This window comes from Apis florea, unplaced genomic scaffold (genome assembly GCF_048593485.1).
Source record: "Apis florea isolate Af1SG1 unplaced genomic scaffold, ASM4859348v1 contig_1789_pilon, whole genome shotgun sequence".
In the NCBI taxonomy this organism is placed as follows: Eukaryota; Metazoa; Arthropoda; class Insecta; order Hymenoptera; family Apidae; genus Apis; species Apis florea.
The window spans coordinates 1,723,157-1,744,281 of record NW_028256481.1 but is presented as its reverse complement, the minus strand read 5'-3'; the positions used below and the strand labels follow the sequence as shown (position 1 = coordinate 1,744,281).

At 24.1% G+C, this 21,125-nt stretch overlaps 1 protein-coding gene and 1 long non-coding RNA gene across 2 annotated transcripts in view; one reads left to right on the top strand and one right to left on the bottom strand.

Annotated features, from left to right (window-relative positions):
- Positions 1-21,125, bottom strand: part of neur (E3 ubiquitin-protein ligase neur) — a 181,317-nt gene that overhangs the window by 92,892 nt on the left and 67,300 nt on the right. The gene's annotated exons all lie outside the window — the stretch shown is intronic.
- On the top strand, positions 19,084-20,023 carry LOC147658677 (uncharacterized). Its single transcript, XR_015292825.1, has 2 exons — positions 19,084-19,185; positions 19,520-20,023. It is a non-coding gene; the product is annotated as an uncharacterized LOC147658677 (long non-coding RNA).

The following is a 21,125-nucleotide window of genomic DNA, read 5'->3' as shown; positions in this document are numbered from 1 at the left end:
TAAAAACCAATGAATGTATTTGAAAATATGGATTAAATATTGTTCAAATTGTTGCCAACTTTATCTAAGATTTCACATTAATATACTTATTATATTATATTATTATTAATATTAATAACGATGAATCTACATAGTAAATAGTAGTTTTATAACAAATAGTAAATAAATTTTTAAATCAATAAAAGTACAAATTTTAAATATCTTGATACAAAAAAAAAATAGACTTATATCATTTTATAATAAATAATCCACAAATATTACTAATAAAAAAACATACTATGTATTTAAAAATATATATTACAAATATTTTTTAAAAATGATATTACGTTTATAATAAATTAATTATACATTATTATTAATTGTTACATAGAATGTTAATGTGTTTTTTGATTTTCCATGTTTGAAAGTTTAAAAAAAATAAAAACTTATTACATATATAAAATTAATGATTGATTATTCATTAAGTTAGAAGCAATATAAGTTAGATAAAACGAGAAAAAATAGTATAAAATATAAATTTAATTACTTATAACAAATAAACTTCAATCGATATCTTTATATACCAATCTTTTGTTTTGATTTCTAAAATGAATTTTCGAATAGAATATCTCTCATATTAAACTCCTGTATTGTTTCAAAAATGTGAAAACATGTTTTAATTAGTAGGAATATAATTTAACTATTATTAATATCGTTATAATGACATTGAGATTTCATCAAATTTCTAATGTTTCATTAAGATCGTTCATACAGTTTTGAAAGCTTGCTTTATCATGAATTTTATTGCGTTATAGAAAAATATCAACAATTCCGAGTAGAGTTTTTATCTCTACAATCTTATTATTAAATTCTTGATCGATTAAATTAGACAAAAATAATTAATTAGATTATAACGGATATACATCTCAAACTAATAATACCATATTTATAAAATACAATATGAATAACATAATCAACAATGTTAAATCAATAAAAAAAAATTATTCGCTGAAATAGAAAAATTTCATTTCCTTTTTTACGAACCGAACAATACATTAACACCTTACACATAAAGTGTCTTAAAAATAAATAACAATACTTTAACTGTAATAAGATTATATCATAAATATGTATCATAGATTATAAATTAGAACAGCTATTATCAAAGAATAAAATTAATTTAGACATATTAAATCTCTAGCGATAGTACTACATGTAAAATAAAAATATCAATTCGATCGATAATATTATATCAATGAAGAAAATTGCATCCATCAAAATAGAAGAATCGATTTTATTTTCGAACAATAGTTTATCAACGATCAATAATTCCCGTTCTTTATGTAACTGTCCATTCATTGCAAAACAACGAAGAAGCACAAGAAGCGGGAAGAATAGGAAGCGGGCCAGAGTCAGGTTCTCGGAGAATGGGAAATATGCTCACGGCAGCGTAGCTGCGGCTTCCTTTCGCACATCCTTTTCATCCGGACCGGTGTTCCTCTTGCGTAACGATCGTGCGCGGCTTATAACGGAAACCGTTTGTCCGCTCAGCGTCGAACTTACTTTCGATCGTTTCATCGCCGTCCACCAACTTCCGCTTTCGAACGCTCTGATTCTTCGCGTTTTTTTTCTTTTTTGCACACGATCTTTTTCTTATTCCCCTAGATTAGGAATTGGTTCTGTTATTTTTTTTTTTCTTTTTTGTGAAAATGAAATTTGAAAACAGTAAATAAAGTAGATTAATTTTCACATGTGATGTGAAATTTCGATACAACAGAACCTCGCTTGAGGTTGCATGAAACAGAGACGTGTGAAAATGAAATTGTACGATCTGTTTCCACATTTCCTAAATATATAAACAAAGAGTTAGATTAAATGTTTATTAAAATAAGATTTGAGTGAAGTTTTTCAAGTTTTTATGAAGGATTGGAATCTATGAGGATGTAAAGGATTTTTGAAAGGAATATTACAAGCAGGAATTAAACATAATATAAAATTGTATAATATTATTGTATGGTTGAATAATATGACGATTATACGAATATGTTATATATTAAATTCTAAATGGCAATTTAAGTAAGTTTAAAATATAAGTAATTATATTCTAATTCATATTCAGGTCCAATACCTAACCTATAATTAAAAATAATAATTTTTTATAATAACATATTTACGTAACATATATGCAATGTAAGAATAAATTTTTTTCTATTTTTAAAACTTCATTAATTATTATCACGTTAGTATAAAGTTGAAACTCTCTTCTCTCAATGAACAAAGTTTCTACGTACATATATTGTAGCATAGTACTTGAAGCTCGTCATAACGATAGACTCGTTAATCGTTGGAATCTAATTAGAATACACTGGCTGTTTAAGAGGTAATGCCGGCAAAGAAATTACGGAATAATTACATAAATTCGCAGTACAGTAGATGGTAATTCGTTCGAATCGGTTGTATTTTCCCGTAGCCATCATTGTATCCCGGTATAAGCGTGTACGCACGCATATTGAAAACAATGCATTGTTCTGTGCACGTAAATGTAAGTACTTACGATCATACGCGTGCCCATTAATTCCTGTGTATAACTGTGCTTCAACAGTAATTTACTCACGAGTTTTTATTTTTTTTCTCGTTTTCTTTTTTTTTTTAAATAAAATATTGAAATGAATATAAGAATTTTAGGTTAAGTAGATCGAAATATAAATCGAGAGAAAATTCGTTTAAACTATGTTTATTTTAACGTAACAAACACAAATATATTGTTAGATTGGAATTTTTTAGAGTTATATAATTTATTTTTATACATTAGAAATTGAATTAAAACGAATATTTGAATTTTAGGTTAAATACATCGAAATATTGATCGAAATGATTGTTTAAATTATATATTTTATTTATAATATGATACAAACATTTTTTTAGACATTTAATTCTCATAAAATTATACATATAATTTAATGTAATATATTAAGAAATGAATTGAAACGAGAATATAAGTTTTAAATTAAATCGAAATATAGATCGAGACAAAATATGTTTAAAATTTTAATAAAATAGGAACAAATATTTTTTTTAGATATAATTGGCATCTATTAAGATTATATAATTTATTTTAGTGCATTAAGAATTGAAATGAATATGTGAATTTTAAATTAGATCGAAATATAAATCGAAATAAAATTCATTTAAGCTATGTATATTTGTAATATGTATAATGTAACTTGTAAATGTATAATGTAATGAATATAAATAGTTTTTTAGATTTCAATTGAAATATTCTACGATTATATAATTTGTTTTAATACATTAGGAATAAAGTACTTTTTTCCCCTTCATAATAGGCGACATTATTAGAAAGAATCAAGAGAACCATCAAAAAATTATATCTTTATATAGAAACTCTTCTTTTCAGACTTATTTTAAAATCTTGTTTCATTGAAATAATTGCTTTTTTAAAAGCATTTAATTCTTAAAAAGCTTCTTTAAATTTCTTTTAAAAGCTTTTTCCATTTCCTGTAAAATATGATATTGTTCATAATTTTTATCTTTTGAAGAAAAATTCTACATTCTTTATCTTTAATAAATTTTGATTTCTATTTTATCATCAACGTAACGAATAATATTATTTTGTCACGAAATCGAAAAATTAACGAAGAATTCAAAGAAGTTTATCTTAATTAACAAATTAAAGATTTTCCAGTTTGCATGGAAAAATTTATCAAGTATGAAAGTCATGATAAGTGAACATCAGTTACGAGAGAACATTATTTGTTGTTTTTTCTTACGATAAAGGAACCACTGTTTGAATTATGCTTTCCATTGTTTCTCCTTGTGTCGAGCCTTTGCGTGAAATGCAATTCAACAGGATGCATCTAAAGATGCATGACATCCTGCATCGAGAATATAAACGAGAACGATACCGAAACCGATCGATTTGCAATACCTTGACCTCATATGGCCACTGATAATTCTAATTTTTTCATTAATAATTCAGATCGATATGTTACGTTTGTAAAGTTTCATTCTCTTTTATTTATTGATATTTGTTACAATAATATATGCTTTTAATAATGTTTATATTGGTAAATTTTTTTCATTTATGTTATTTATTTTTATTATTTATTATTAGAATGGAATTAGTAGGAAATATATCGCATTATTAAGAACAAATGAAACTTTGACCTGGAAAACATCAGTCAAGGTGATATTCCTAATGTTAAATTCATTTTCATGAATTGAACTACAGATATAGAATCGATTTTAGTCACGACATTGTACATTTACAAAACAGTAATAATTTCATTCTATGTATTTAATAAATATACAGTTATTATTATAAATATTTATTGTAATACATCATAGATTATTTTAAAAAAAATAATTTTTTTAGAATTCTTTGATAAATTGATATCGTTTATCTGAAAAAATTAATTTTATATCACAAGATGTAATGGAATGGTATATATAAATATCTTTTTATTTATATATTTTAGCTTGTATTTCTATTCAGAATATTAAATTTTGTAAAAAAAAAAAAAAGTGACACGTATGTCTCTCCTTAGCAATAAATAATAGCAATTTAATAGCAATTGTCTTTATTTATGTAAATTAAGATTCATTTATAAATAAATAAATGTATATATTAAGTTATATATTAATTTAATATTTGTTTTAATAATCTTTATACGTTTTTTTAATAACTTAATGAGAAAAAAGATAAAATATACAAGATTCATATAATATGAAATATACAAATCCCTAATAATATATGTATTTATATTTATTATTCGTATTTATTTCGATTTTTTAAGGAAGTTTTTTATCTTTGAAATAATTAATTAGTTAAATAAAAGTTTATTATTATGGAAATTTAAATATTAATTGTTAAAGATAGAACGAATTGAAATAACTGTTTCAATGAATAGTCGGAGGAAATGTACATACCCTCTGTTATTTCATTAAATATTACATTATTCAAGTGAAACGTTATCTTTGCTTCCTCGTTCGATATTTTCTCAATGAAACTGTTTCGTATCATTGAATACAACATGCAAAATCACGCGAAAACGGATTTCAACAATGAAACAGTATTATTTGCAAATGATTATTATATTTGTGCATTTATGAAATGAATAAAAGATTAAAAAATGTTAAAATACGAATAAATTTTGTAAGTAATTAAATTTATTATTATTTAAAATATTGAAATAATATGTTTTTAAATATATTTTTAATTCTAAGGATTTTTTCTAAGTAACTATATTAGATATTATAAATATCATTAAAAACATACTTCATCACAAAAAATCATATAAAACAATATTTCTCAATGTTTATTAAAATTTTAATTGATATTTATTTCAAATGTATTTATTAATCATTCAAATCACCAATTAAAAAATCGATCCGAATTATTTTTTATAAAAAAAAGAAAATTTATCTTTTTAAATTTTTCTTTTCGAAGAAAACGATTTCAATATTAATTTTCTATTCATTTCTTTTGAATCTTCAATTACTCGGATACAATTCAAGGAAACACGAGTTTCTATTATCTTTTCCATCATTTAATCGTCGCGGCACGATAAAACGTTCGAGCATGCGCGGTACCCGAATAAACAAGCCGTGTCTCCGTTTCCTCGAGGCCGAAGCGAGCTAGTGGATTTACGAGTGTACGAAAGTCGTCGGGAACCACCGAAATTACAGACAACGAGCCGCTCTGCTCCGTTTAAACGCCTCTTCTCGCCCGTTCATCAGCTTCCTTCCGACTCTGAAACCCGGCCTAAATTATATATTTATCCAAATTTGCTTAAACTGGGGTTTCAGAAACATTTTCAATTTGAAAATTAGGTTATGTGATTTTTAAGAAATTATCGTTTAAATGATCATCGTTAAATATTTATTTGGCTACGTATATATTGAAAACGTATATATTTTTGAAAAAAAAATTTTATAAATTTCTATAGAAAAGTGGATTAGAAAAAAGGAATATTTTAAAAAATTTTATAAATAATTATCATTAAATATATTTGTTTGGTTAAGTTAGATGTTTAGTTAGATGTATTTTGTTTTGATATTTAATATTTAATAAATATCGATTAATATTTTGATATTTTATATAATGACTAAAATGATGTTTAATAAAACAGATCTTAAGAAAAAGATCATTCTATTTTGAATGAAGTGTTATGTAATTTTAGATTTTAAATCATCGTTAATATTATAGATAATATTCTTTTGAAATATTAATTTTATACTTCGTTTATTTTATATAAATTTATATGTATAAATTTATGATTCTAATTTATATATATATTTAATTTCTAACATTTTTTGAGTAACTTAAATATTCCTTCACTATAAAATTATGTGTATTTTTATATTAAATATATATAGATTTATCTTTTTAATATTTTTTTATAATTTATAATTTACTCTAAATAGGTACAATCTAAAGAATGTGATTGATGAATTATACGATAAGTTGAATCAATATCTTAACAATAATAATTGCTGCATTTTTAAAATTGGATTGCAGTCTTGGATTGCGATCATACTGCAGAACATTCGTTTTTCTACATATGATATTTTCATTTTGTCCAGTTCAACATAATATTTATCAATTCTATGATTAAATAATAAAGATTCTTAATTAAATCTTCTTTTATAATCTCATCAACAAAACATATTCATAATTGCATTAAAGTTTCTTCGAGAATCAAACTAGTTTCATTTCATTGCTTTAAATCAATTCTACGTGATTTCAAAAGACATCCTGAGTCTTTCAACGATAATCATCGCGATAAGACAGGAATTGACAGTGGATGAATCCTCTTGTCTATTTTGCTAAAGATAAAGATAATTTTGTAATAATTTATGGTTTTAAGAACAAGATAAGTCTATTGATATAGATGAGGAAAATTTCTGTGAAAAATGTTTGAAAGTTCTGTTGACGTTTTAGATTGTGCAGATAAATACGACTTGAAAGATAAAGGAAGATTCAGAATTTTTGTTTTTAGTTTAAACAATTTTGTTGCTATATGTAATGATAAGAAATTTGATTGTTTTACAATTTAAATAGAAAATATATGTCTAATGTAACGTTTATCAATGTTGCTTTAATTGATAAAATGATCAGTAAATTGGACTATGTAACTAAAACAAAATCAAAACTAATATCTAAACAAATATATGAAAATTTTTTTTCTATATTTAACTTCAGTTTGTAATGATAGGTTTACAAGTCAATTTAGAATATTTTATAATCAAACTTTAAAGTAAATATTAGCATCTCAAAAATATTGATCTCGATAATTGTCTCCTTATATTTTATTTATACTTAAAAGTATAAACTTTCATAAGTCATAGAATTGCACATTCGTGTTTTTAACATATAAAAATAATATAATATCTATAACATATATTATTATTCGTTAGTTATTTTATTATTCCTTTTTTTATAATTTATATTTTTTTATAAATTTAATACGTGACTTTTTATTGTTTTATTTGAAATCTTGTTTTTAAAATTAACAATTTGTAATACATAATTCTATTGTTTTTTCTTCTAGAATACGTTACATTTCTGATAGCATTAAAATATCGATGCATATATATTGTTGCAGAAGAAAAATTTTAATAATTTTTTAAATATTCCGATCAAAAAATGATTAAATTTCGAGAAAAAAGAATTTTTCGATCTATTTCCTCGATATCCTGTATATTAAAAATTTTCTTACAATTTCACATATTTTGCGTCATAAATTTCATTTCATAAAATATCATATAAATATAAATATACTGGCAAAAATCAATAAAAAACCAATATCATACGTATTCCACGACTCAAGATCGAACATCTAAACGAGGAAAACAACGCAGAAACAAGATTTCTCGTGAAATTCCTCCTGAAATTGAATCGAACTCGGTGCAAATTACATCGAGGGGGTCAAGGTGCCCCTGGGTTCAAGGATTCAGCATCTGTCTCGCGGCGAGTCTCGACCTCGGCCACGGTGCCCCCGTGGAGGAGTGTGCAGATGCGTTTCCTATGGGGCAACCCCATAGTCGGGGATATGCGTGCATACAGCATAATGTGAAATAGCGGAAGTGAGCGGCGGATGGCAGGAAGTCGGAGAGACTGGCGCGTGCGCACCCCCCATGAAAATATAGAAGACGCAGGCATTTTAGAAGTGTATTGTCGGCTCGGATTACTGTAGTCCGAAAAAGGGATGGAACGAGGGATCTCTGAACGGTTGTCAACCTTGTATTTTATAGTTTTGTAGTCTATATGTGATTTATATGAGATGCTGGAAGTTTGGGATAAGAATATGAAGTGAAATTGAAGAATATTGAGTAAAATATAAATTGAAGGTAATCACTAATTCGTAGATGTTGTTGTGAACTTTACTGTAATTGTGTTAATTGAGTATGAAAAATGTATGCTGTTTTTAATTGCAGGTTATAATTATTTGCTAGAAATTTTTATATGTATTTTTATTTTATCTTACTTTGAATTGTATTTTTCTATTCTATATTTGTTACATATTTATATTATGTATATGTTATATCGTTTATTATATGTTATAAATAATATATATAGTAGTTCATAATAAATTTATGAATTATTTACCTTTATTTTTAAAAAAATTTTTAATAAAAAGAAAAAAATATGAATATAAAAATTCATAATAAATAACAAATTCTTTAATAAATAAGTGTTTCTAATAAAAAAGAAGACTTATCATATCTCTATTAATCTATAAATCTATAAATCTACTTTAATCAATCTCAAATTCAATTTTATTAAAATTAAATTTCTTATTACTCAAAAATATATGAATTTATTACAAACTTATTTCGCAATTTTAAACCTAACTTCATTAAAATTAAACACTAAAATCTATTAATTTATTGCATACAACAATTTTAAATTCAATTCATCAAAATTAAACTAACTTCATTAACTTCATTACTTTTTTATCATTTATATAAATTGATCAATATTCTTATTTTTCACAATTTATTTTTTACTTTCATTTACTTTATAATTTCAAACTTTACACTCAACTTTTTTAAAATTAGATTTCTAACTACTTTATATCTTCTATTAATCCATTTACAGTTTTTCATTATTAAAAATTGTAAATAGAATAAAATTAAAAAATCTTCATCGAATCTTTCTAGATTATCATATTTTCCATTTATTTCACAATTTCGAATTCAACTAGCAAAATTAAACTTCCTTTATTTCCTCCAAATTCTACTCTGCATCCCCTATTAATTTATTGACTTTCATCTTTTTCATCATTTATAAAAAAAGATATTTAGAAAAGAAAACTTTAACTAAAATTCTAAAATTCTTACAAATTATCATAAAGACTCTTCGTTTTCTTAAAATAGCGAAATGAGAACCGCAGTTTTATAAGACACCCCTTGCAATCCATTCGAAGCCCCCTTCTTCCATGAGCAGAGCGCACATCTGACAAAGCCATTGACCGAAAATACAATCTTTTACACCGCTTCTCATTTCGGGAAGACAGACAGGCTGCCAGACGAGAGAGAGGGCCCCAAAAGCGCCCTTTCTGCCGGACAGGCAATTAGAAACGGGCCCTTGAGGAAACGGCACGGTTTGTCCATTCATGGAATCAGAGATAGGAAGCATAGTAATGCGATCCGCGAAATGTCAATGAATGATATGTATTAGAATGGAACTGAAAAAAATCAAAATTTTATGATTTTTATCTGTTTGACATTGATAGTGGCACAATTCAAAATGTAAATCTTAAAGGAGAAGTTTTTAAAAATTATATTTTTGAAAATACTTAATACTGATTAATTATTACATATGGAATATCTTATAATAAATGATTCTTTGTAAAAAAAAAATAAATCGAAAATGTTCAATAAAATTATTTCATTTGAGGCTTCGTTTTCGAATAAGATAAAAATGTTAAAAAATTTTAATTAATAATAATTATGAAGTGATGTATTAATAATTAATATTATAAATAATCATGAATTAACTTTTATTTCAAAAGAGATTATTAAACAGAATTATTATTAAACATTTTCGCATATTTGCCCTCATAATTAGGTGACCGTGAAACCTAATACCATACATGTCCGTTTTTTTCTTCGGTGATCCATAATGCATAACGCGTATTTTGTATCTTGAAACGCTTTCCACTCACAAGAAAAAGATGGTAACGGTATTAGATGAATCGAAGAATATCGTGAAAAGGATAACGAAAGAATCAGCTGATCCAAATCGATCGAATCTTTCATTTGATACTGATAATTTGATTCAAATTGAATAAAACGTTTCACATTTAAAAAATATTGATAGATATTTATTTTTTTTTTCTAATTATTCTACTTCTTTTTATAATATATTTTATTTTCATATAAGTTATTATAATTTGAAAAGAAATTTCTATATATTGATACATGTAATATAATAAATAATGATTCTAAATAATTTAAAATATAAAATAGTTTGTAGAACGCAATTAATTCTTATTAATTAGTATTATTTTAAAAATAATACTAAATATGAAACACAATAATTATCATACATAATATAATTATAATAAAATTTAAATATAGAATTAAATATTACTTAGAAAAGTTTATGATACGATCGTACGTGTCAACTGTCATAGAACAACAAATCTTCATGACGCATACGTTACGTCACCCGTTTCTAATCTATTAATAAAACTAACAACATATAAACTTTATCTTTTTACGAATACCGAAACCATATACTAACTATTTTTATCAAAAATATTATAATATTGATTTTTATTAAAACGAAGATTTTATATTTATTTATATAAACTTAACTTTTCATCGTATTATTCGAATTACAATTCCTTTCTGCAATATACTTAAACACACATTACAATTCTACTATTTCACCATTACAATTCTCTATAAATTACGGTGTACTATTCCATCGAATCTACGTTAAACAGTTCGAGAAAGGAATAAACTTCCAAACCAGACTGCGCCCACCTATTCATACAGTCTAAATAATTAACAATTCGCCTAACTCGATCTGGCAACAAGGTGGCCGTACAAACTTGGAATTATAGGAACACTAGTTTACCGGCCGAATTTCCGTCGTCTGTAGAACACACGAGAAAAGGACAGCAATGTGGCAACCTCTGAGCAAGGAAGCGGAGATACGGTTCGCAACTCGAAAGCGGAATTGACTTTGGTGATGGGTTGGTCGTCGATTCACGAGTCGGTTCGAAGGATTTTGGTATCTATTAAGGAGAGGATAGAGTTGTTTACCGTGAATAAGGCGAGATGCAATGTACAATATTAGTATATTACTTAATATATTGATGAAACATCTTCGAAGGATTGATTTTAGTGATCAAACAAATGTTACGATTGGTATACAAATGTTAGTTAGATTATGTGCTATTTATGTTTGTGTTAAATGAATTAAATGACATGGCTTTATCTCTGATAAATAGAAAGCTATTCTAGATAAGTACGTAGACTTTCTTTTGTATGCTGGTTTACATAGTTTACATATTATGTATATGTGTATATGTGTAAATGATTGATTGCTGATTTGAAATGGTCTGAGATTAATAAATGTTATTAGTCACGTTTAAAAGGTAAGTAAGAAATATTTATGATAAATAAATTTTTATACAAATATATATATTATGTTATATAAATCTTGCATATTTCACAGAACGTTAATATATTCATAAAATATTTTTAGATAATTAATAATCTAGTTTAAAATTTTATGAAGAATCTAGATTAATATAGATATATTGTATATCATAAATAGAAGTGCAATCCAGATAGAAGTTGATATCCAAAAAGATTAATTAAGCTTGTAATTTATATATATATGTAATGAAGATAGAGTGGGATAGTTATATCTCTCTTATATCATCAAAGTTAGGTTTTTGATAAATAGAAAATTGGGTATGTCAATTTTTTTTTATCTTTTAATATGTTAATATATTCATGATATGTTTTTAGGTAGTTAACAATCTAGTTTAAAATTTTGTGGAGAATGTAGATTAGTATACATACATTGTATACCACAAATAGAAGTGCAATCCAGATAGAAGTTGATATCCAAAAAGATTAATTAAGATTGTAATTTATATATATATGAAATGAAGATAGAGTGGGATAATTATATCTCTCTTATATCATCAAAGTTAGGTTTTTGATAAATAGAAAATTGGGTATGTCAATTTTTTTTATCTTTTAATATGTTAATATATTCATGATATGTTTTTAGGTAGTTAACAATCTAGTTTAAAATTTTGTGGAGAATGTAGATTTGTGTGTATATATTGTATACCATAAATAGAAGTGCAATCCAGATAGAAGTTGATATCCAAAAAGATTAATTAAGATTGTAATTTATATATATATGAAATGAAGATAGAGTGGGATAGTTCTATTTCTCTTATATCATCAAAGTTAGGTTTTCGATAAATAGAAAATTGGGTATGTCAATTTTTTTTTATCTTTTAATATGTTAATATATTCGTGATATGTTTTTAGGTAGTTAACAATCTAGTTTAAAATTTTGTGGAGAATGTAGATTTGTGTATATATATTGTATACCATAAATAGAAGTGCAATCCAAATAGAAGTTGATATCCAAAAAGATTAATTAAGATTATAATTTATATATATATGAAATGAAGATAGAGTAGGATAGTTCTATTTCTTGTATATCATCAAAGTTTGATAAATAGAAAATTGGGTATGTCAATTTTTTTTTATCTTTTAATATGTTAATATATTCGTGATATGTTTTTAGGTAGTTAACAATCTAGTTTAAAATTTTGTGGAGAATGTAGATTTGTGTATATATATTGTATACCATAAATAGAAGTGCAATCCAAATAGAAGTTGATATCCAAAAAGATTAATTAAGATTATAATTTATATATATATGAAATGAAGATAGAGTAGGATAGTTCTATTTCTTGTATATCATCAAAGTTTGATAAATAGAAAATTGGGTATGTAAATTTTTTTTTATTTTTTAATATGTTAATATATTCGTGATATGTTTTTAGGTAGTTAACAATCTAGTTTAAAATTTTGTGGAGAATGTAGATTTGTGTGTATATATTGTATACCATAAATAGAAGTGCAATCCAAATAGAAGTTGATATCTAAAAAGATTAATTAAGATTGTAATTTATATATATATATGAAATGAAGATAGAGTGGGATAGTTCTATTTCTTGTATATCATCAAAGTTTGATAAATAGAAAATTGGGTATGTAAATTTTTTTTTATTTTTTAATATGTTAATATATTCATGATATGTTTTTAGGTAGTTAACAATCTAGTTTAAAATTTTGTGGAGAATGTAGATTGTGTGTATACCATAAATAGAAGTGCAATCCAAATAGAAGTTGATATCCAAAAAGATTAATTAAAATTGTAATTTATATATATATATATATATGAAATGAAGATAGAGTGGGATAGTTCTATTTCTTTTATGTCATCAAAATTAGATTTTTGATAAATAGAAAATTGGGTATGTCAATTTTTTTTTATCTTTTAATATGTTAATATATTCATGATATATTTTTAGGTAGTTAACAATCTAGTTTAAAATTTTATGGAGAATGTAGATTAGTATACATACATTGTATACCATAAATAGAAGTGCAATCCAGATAGAAGTTGATATCCAAAAAGATTAATTAAGATTGTAATTTATATATATATATGAGATAAAGATAGAGTGGAATAGTTCTATCTCTCTTATATTATCAAAGTTAGGTTTTTGATAAATAGAAAATTAGGTTTTTTCTTTTAATATGTTGGTTTGATTGAAGATGTAATTAAAATTAAATATGTTATTAGTAATAATTAAAAAATGTAAATAAAGAATTTTTATTATAAATAAAATGAAGATTTTTATGCAAATATAAATTGCCTCGATCATAAAAAATAATTATTGCAAATAATCTATTTTTTTTTTATTGAAATAACATTATTTATTTAAAAAAAATCAAGTATTTCATTTATTATATATTAAAAAAGCATATTTAAAGTTAAAAACTATTAACTTGAAACAAAGCAAAAAATTATTATTTGTAACTTGTAATTTAACTTTTCTGAATATATTTTAATTCATTAAAATATTATTATATTACATTATATTTTTATAAAGTAATTATATAATTCTTGACTTTGTATATTTTGTTTATTATACGCATATAATGATTGTGACTGTTCACGCGTATTCGTGTGGTAGAAAATTGAACGATAATGGAATAATTATGATACAATGAGGTCAACTTCGTTCAGAGGCCCGTCTCTTAAGACCTTTCGAGGGTTCTCTTTACACGAGTAAAACTCTAAATCTCTTGTACCATATAATTATAACAAAATTCATTCAAATTTTTTATTTCTGTTTGAATTTCAAAACATTTATTAATTTTATAATTCGTTTAATTTTAAAACACTTTTTTTTCATCTTACTTAATGCAAACTTCAATCGTTTATAACTTAATAAATAAATCTTAATTGACACTTTTGCATATCAACTTTTATAGTTGTTTTGATTTTTAAAATCGACTCCAAAAATCTCCCATCAATTTACAAAAATATAATAACATTCTGCATAAGCATTCTGCATATTCTTTTTATATGATTTTTCTTTTAAATTGATTTATCCGTTTTCTAACTTTTATTTATTTATAAATATTATTCAAAGCAAGTTTTTTTCCATTGATATAAGACTTAAAAAATTTATATTATACAAATTTTTAAGTCATATACTAACTTTTCAAATTGCAAAACGAGGAAACAAAAAGAAAGATAAGAATTGGAAGATGCAAAAATACATTAACAACGAATAAAGAATTTTTAATCATATTTTTAAGATTTTCATTTTATTTTAACCAAATAGTACGTTTAATATTAATAACATCTAAGAATATTCATTCGATAAAGTCTCTCTCTACTCCTCGTATCTTCCAAAAACAAAATTACAAACACATAGAGAAGAATTAAAAGCAACAGAGCAGCTGCATACGGGCATCATCTCGCAACGATGATCATTCAGCTGTTGCCGTACAGGTTCAAGACGATATTCCCTCTCTGTACAGTAGTTACACGGACAATACCGACGACACCTGTCTCGTGACAGAGCAGTTCCGTGTGTATTGTAGAAATACATTGTGGATCGCGTCAATTCGCGTTCGGACGATGCGGGTCGATATCTTTTGTCCCCGGTGCAATCGATTGCTTTTCGATCAATTTATGACCGATTGCAATTTTAAACGGATATCACGGATCGTTTCGACGTCTGATAATTGATGTAACTCGCGTTCGACTATTTTTTTTTTTTTTTCGTCAATGCTCAACAAAGGATAGATTCTTTTTTTTTTCTAGAATTGTTCAAATTTTTGGATATTTTATCAAAATTCTTGAAATCGATAAGATTCGCGAAAATTCGAATCCAAAACTTTTCTCTTTGAAATTTTTATAAAATGTATGAATATATATATATTTTTTTCTGTTCTATTATTTATTATTTTTTATTTATTTATTAATTAATTCCTTATCTATTAATTAATTATTATTTAGGCTTTGAGAGTTTTAAATTAAAAAAATAAATGATAGATAAATTCATATAGTGAAATGTTAGACACTCGGAGATTTTACTTTTTCTGACATCTTATTATTGCATTTGCTTTACAATCGAAAAAACTCAATTGAACATCGAGGATATATATTATCTTTCTCTCAATTTGCCGTAAAATACCAATGTCATTTTTGCAATATAAACTAATTCAAATTTATTTCGACATCCACGTAATAGAAACTACCAATTTTTCTCATAACTAACTATCGTCGCAACTCATTTTTGAACAGATCAATTTCGAATTCTCTTTATTTTTATGTATTCTAAAAAATTTGAAATATAAAATAACCCCTTCCTGAAGATTTCGCCCCAAATATGAATAGCACGAGTGGGATTCGTAGAATAAATTTTTTCAATCGAGATTTAGTTCTTACCAGTACGCCACGAGAAAATTACGATTCTTATAATCTACGTTGCAAAGTGGCTAATGCTTGGACTCGGATTTTATCGAGCTAAATGGTACGGGAAGGAGATAATCAAGTGTTGAAATTTCTTTATCTACTTATATTATGCTAAATGGAATAGTAAATAATAGTATTTTAAAAGAAATTAACATTAATTATATATATAAATTTTAATGAAAAGTCATTTTCTAAACTTTGTTATAAATTATAAGAAAATTTCTTTAATTTAATTTGTCAAAAGATGAATTTTATTGACAGAAAAATCTAAACCATGCAAATCCTGCATTAAAAAAAATAACGATTTAAAAAAAAAATTATCGTTCTAAAAGTACCAAATGATAAGAAAAAAACTTACCAAATATTGAACAAATTACAAAAGAAAATTACATAAGAAGAAAAAAAATAGTAATTGAATCAAAAATTATATTTATACGTCTTTGAGAATTATATTTTAGAAAAATTATTCGTTAGAATTTATAATTTATATTTATATATATTAATATTATTTTGTCAAAAATAATATTTTTGATAAATATTTAATGCAATGTGTTTGAAGATATATGACGTGGATAAGAGCGAGTAAGATTTTCCAGAGTGAAAAGCGCAAAGATAAGGTCGCTGGTTAAAGAGCAATCACTGCATAATCGGCTTTTTGGTAGCGACAAAGACGGCCATTATCTCGTTAGTCAAATAAACTGCTTGTCACCGACTCTGATTGAACTATAGGGTGTTGTAAAAGTGGCATTCAACTTCGAAATAAATATGGTTCTTTATGACGCGGTGGATCTGCTACAATAAAGCCAATGATAATTTAAAAATGAATGATCGCATGGACTTCTAACTTTGTAACTTTATTTAAAAGATAAAAGATGTGTAAAATTTTAGATATTGTAACATATCTTGAAAAATATATATACACATACATCACGAAAAATAAAAAATATATGAATATATGTAAAAATATAGAGAATATTTTATTGAAATAAAAAAAAAATTGACATCACTATTTCACTAGAAGTAAAAAGTACAAAGGTTTTAATAAAGAAAATATAAAAATAAAAAGATAAAGAGATTTAATGAAGAATACTTGAAGCATTTATAAAAATAAGAGATAAGAAATAAACATTTCATATAATTAGAAAACTTTTTTATATAACATTCTGCTATTATTTTGAAGTAATTATAAATGGAAAAGATTTTAAGAATATAAATAATAGATAAAAGAAAGAGATTTTGAAAGAAACAAAATAAATTAGAAGATTTAATAAATATAAAATATATTATGAATAAAATGAATTAAAAAAAAAAAAAGACACTACTATTTTAACTAAAATTTTGAAAATATATACATATATATATTAAATATAAAATCATAATGTTTCTATTTTATAATCTCTAATTATCTATAAATTTACCTTATCAATATTGTATCTACTATAGAATTCTATAGAATTATACATTCTATGTTTTTTTTTCAAAAATTTCTTTTTATTTTTAAATTTGGTAAAAAATAATAAAAATTCTTCATTCTATTATTTCATTTCATATTCCAAAAGGAAAAATTCTTATAATTATGGTATCTCTGGTATTAACAAACTGTCAAACTAATTAAATTTTTCTGAATGTACAAGACGTACATCTTTACAGCTTGTATAGAAATTTTATTAATTTATAAAAAGGAAAAAAGAAGAAAAATATTACAATACTACAAATTTTAAATAATAATTCTAATAAATATTATATAAAATTTCAGCATTTTTTGAACGTTATTTTTGAAAGCAATTTCTCAATAATAAACATTTCATTTAAAACACACAACTATATGTACTACTGTATTGCTTAAAAAGAAAATCAATTTCCAATATTTTTAATTATGTTACAGTTCTGCAATATTTATGCGAATTTTTAGCATCTGTAACGGTTTCAACCGCGTGCAGCTGATCCACTCTAACCACAAACCACATAGTACTTATCTTCACGTCGCGTGTGCACCTCATACATACTTGTATAAACGTTTTCTTTTCTGTTTTTTCTTCTTCTCGCGTTTATTTCTTCGTTTAAAAACTATCACTAAATAACATGATTTCTAATGAATTATTTTTTGTAATTGCTTTTTTTTGATATTCATAAGACATATATAATAATAGTTTAATATTGAAAATGCAACCAATAGCGATTTGGCGATGTAAATCGACCCATAAACTGTTCCACAAGCAACGGAACAGTTCATCCGTTTTGTTTTCTCTCATCATGAAGTATTATGTATGAAAGTTAGTGCAAAATACCAATCTATACAATTTTCTTTTTGTGTTCTCTTTTCTTGTCGAAATATATCAAAAACATTCGTTTATTTATTTTTCTTATAGCATTAGTTTTATTTCATATATATTCTACTATTATTAAATATATATGTGCATTTATATGTGAAAAAATATTTCATAACCTCAAATTATTTGTTTTACAGTTAAATATACATGTATGCATTTATGTATGGAAAATTAATTATTCATAATCTCGTGCAAACATTTGGTTAATGAATAAATCTTAGCAAAAGAATTTTTAGTAATTTATAATAATTTAATTTTTGTTTTCTTTACAATATGCAAGTTATGATCCTTATTATATAAATATAATTTTCAATGAAAAGTTTGGAAAAAAATCATTATTTCACAAGAATTTCTAATTCGTTCATTTATATTGTAAACATCAATCTTATTAATATATATATTTATTTTTATTCATTTTAAAATATTAATAAATTTATAATTTATATAAGATTACAAAAGAAAAAATATTGTAATTAATAATTTAATAAAAATTAGAAATTCAAAAATTATTTACAATATAAGAACAAAGATTTAAAATTTCAAAAATATCTCAAAAATTAATTTCATTAAAATTAGAATTTTTTAATTGTAACAGAAACTATCTTTTATATATTAAATAAGAAATATTAAAATCAATTTTTTTCACTATTAATTATTAGTGTATCTCAACTGACATTATAATAAATCAACTTTTTTGTTCATGTTATTTTTTTCTCTAGAAAAATCTTGCAAATGGCTCTACGAATACATCAACACTCTATAATTTTTTATAAAATGTATCAATCTAATATGTTCTAATATGATCAGGTATTTTGAAATTAACAATATTCATCATATTCAATCTTCATACTACACATGAAATCAGTAAAAAGTGCATAATATATATATATTATATATCACAGATAAGTGTAACCTATAATCATCAACCTATTCAATCCTCTATTACTATATCCAATCCCCTATTTATCCTATAAAAGATGCGTGGATCGTTTTAGTTTCCTGAATGACCCTTCATAACGCGATACTCATATACTCTCTTTTATTTTTTTCCTTTCTCTTTTCTTTTTTTTTTTTTTTAATAATCCATAAACGAGTTATATAAGCTCCGTTATTATTTATTAACGCAAGAGAACGGTTGCAGCATTCACAAATTAGATTCTCTCTCGGACTTGTTACGCGGGGCAGATGTTTGATCCTTGAAGATAGAGACTGACTTCCATCCCCCGAAAAAAATGCTCTTAGGAGGAACAGGTGCGTGTTAAAAAAATTCTCTTCGAGTTTCGGAGAAGGTGAAGACGGGTTCACATCGGGAAGGTTTGAAGACGACGACTATTTTACGATGAAAATGGATGGAAGGATTTAACGATATGTCGAGAAAAAGATAAGGGGGAAATTCTTTGAAATTAGTTGGCATTTGATCGCCACTTATAAAGTCAAGAGTGCAGAATAGCGTGGTGAAGTGGTGGATCATGCAAATTAGATGACCAAAAGATATTCGAAATTTTATTGAGTTTAATGTTTCGTTTCGTAGACTACGGATGTTTATTCGTTTATAGAAAATTTACAGAGTGCATACAAAATATAAAAGTTTATGCACTGTTTATTATGATATTTAAAAAATGAAATAAATATTTGTTTTATATTATTAATTGTGTTAATCAAAATTTGAATTTGCATAAATATTATTCATTAATGTAATCGTAAAATTTTATACATAGAAATGTCTAGTATTTGGTAAGTTGAATTTGTATATTTATTCTTGGGGATTATATATTTCATCATATATTTCTAAATTTTAAAAAATAGTGAAAAATGAAAATTTTACTATTTTATTTTTATACCATTTTTTCATAAATATTTTTAGACTTTTCATTTTTGAATATCTTAAAAATGTTATTCTAATTTTAAATAATTAAAAATTAATTACTTAAACTTATTTACTAACTATTAGAATTTTTCAATTTTTTCATAATTTTTAAAAATCTAAAACAGAAAAATTTTAAGTACTAGAATCAATATTTATTGTATGTAATTTATTTTTCTTTTATAATAGAATATAATTATAACAATATAATAATAATATAGTAATAATTTTGAATAGTATATTATTTCTTTTCTTACAATCTTTTTTAAATTAATCATTTAATTTTTAAGATTTAATAATTTATTTACATAAGAATTTAATTCTTTCTTCTTAATTAAAAGTATTGAAACTCGATGTAGTACTTTCTTAAATAGTTTCGAGTGAGAAGGATCTTTTGTGGAAATTTTCTGTAAAAAGAAGCGGCATAAGGCGTAATCTCGAGGGACCAATTCGTTTCTAGGGGAAGAAATATAACTTCGAAAAGGCTTTCTAGATTCTACAATGTAATTTTCATCCTTCGACGAAAAATGAATTCGTTGATGCGAAATAAAAAATGCAAATATCTATTATGAAAATATCACTTGCCAAGTGGAAAAATATTTTCTTTTTATGAATGAATGTAAAAATACATTATCCTAATCATGTTATTATTTTTTGAAGCGATAATTTAAAAAATTATATTAGTAAATTTTTAAAAAATTCAATTATTAATTATAAATAAAATATTACATTTAAATATTTAAATAAGTTTAAAAATAACGTATAAAAATTTAAATATTCATAATAGAATTGTATTTCATTTTCTTTCTTGAAAAATATAGTATAAATTTTACAAACTGAAAATATTAAGAAACATTATTGAGATAGAAATATCAATATTATA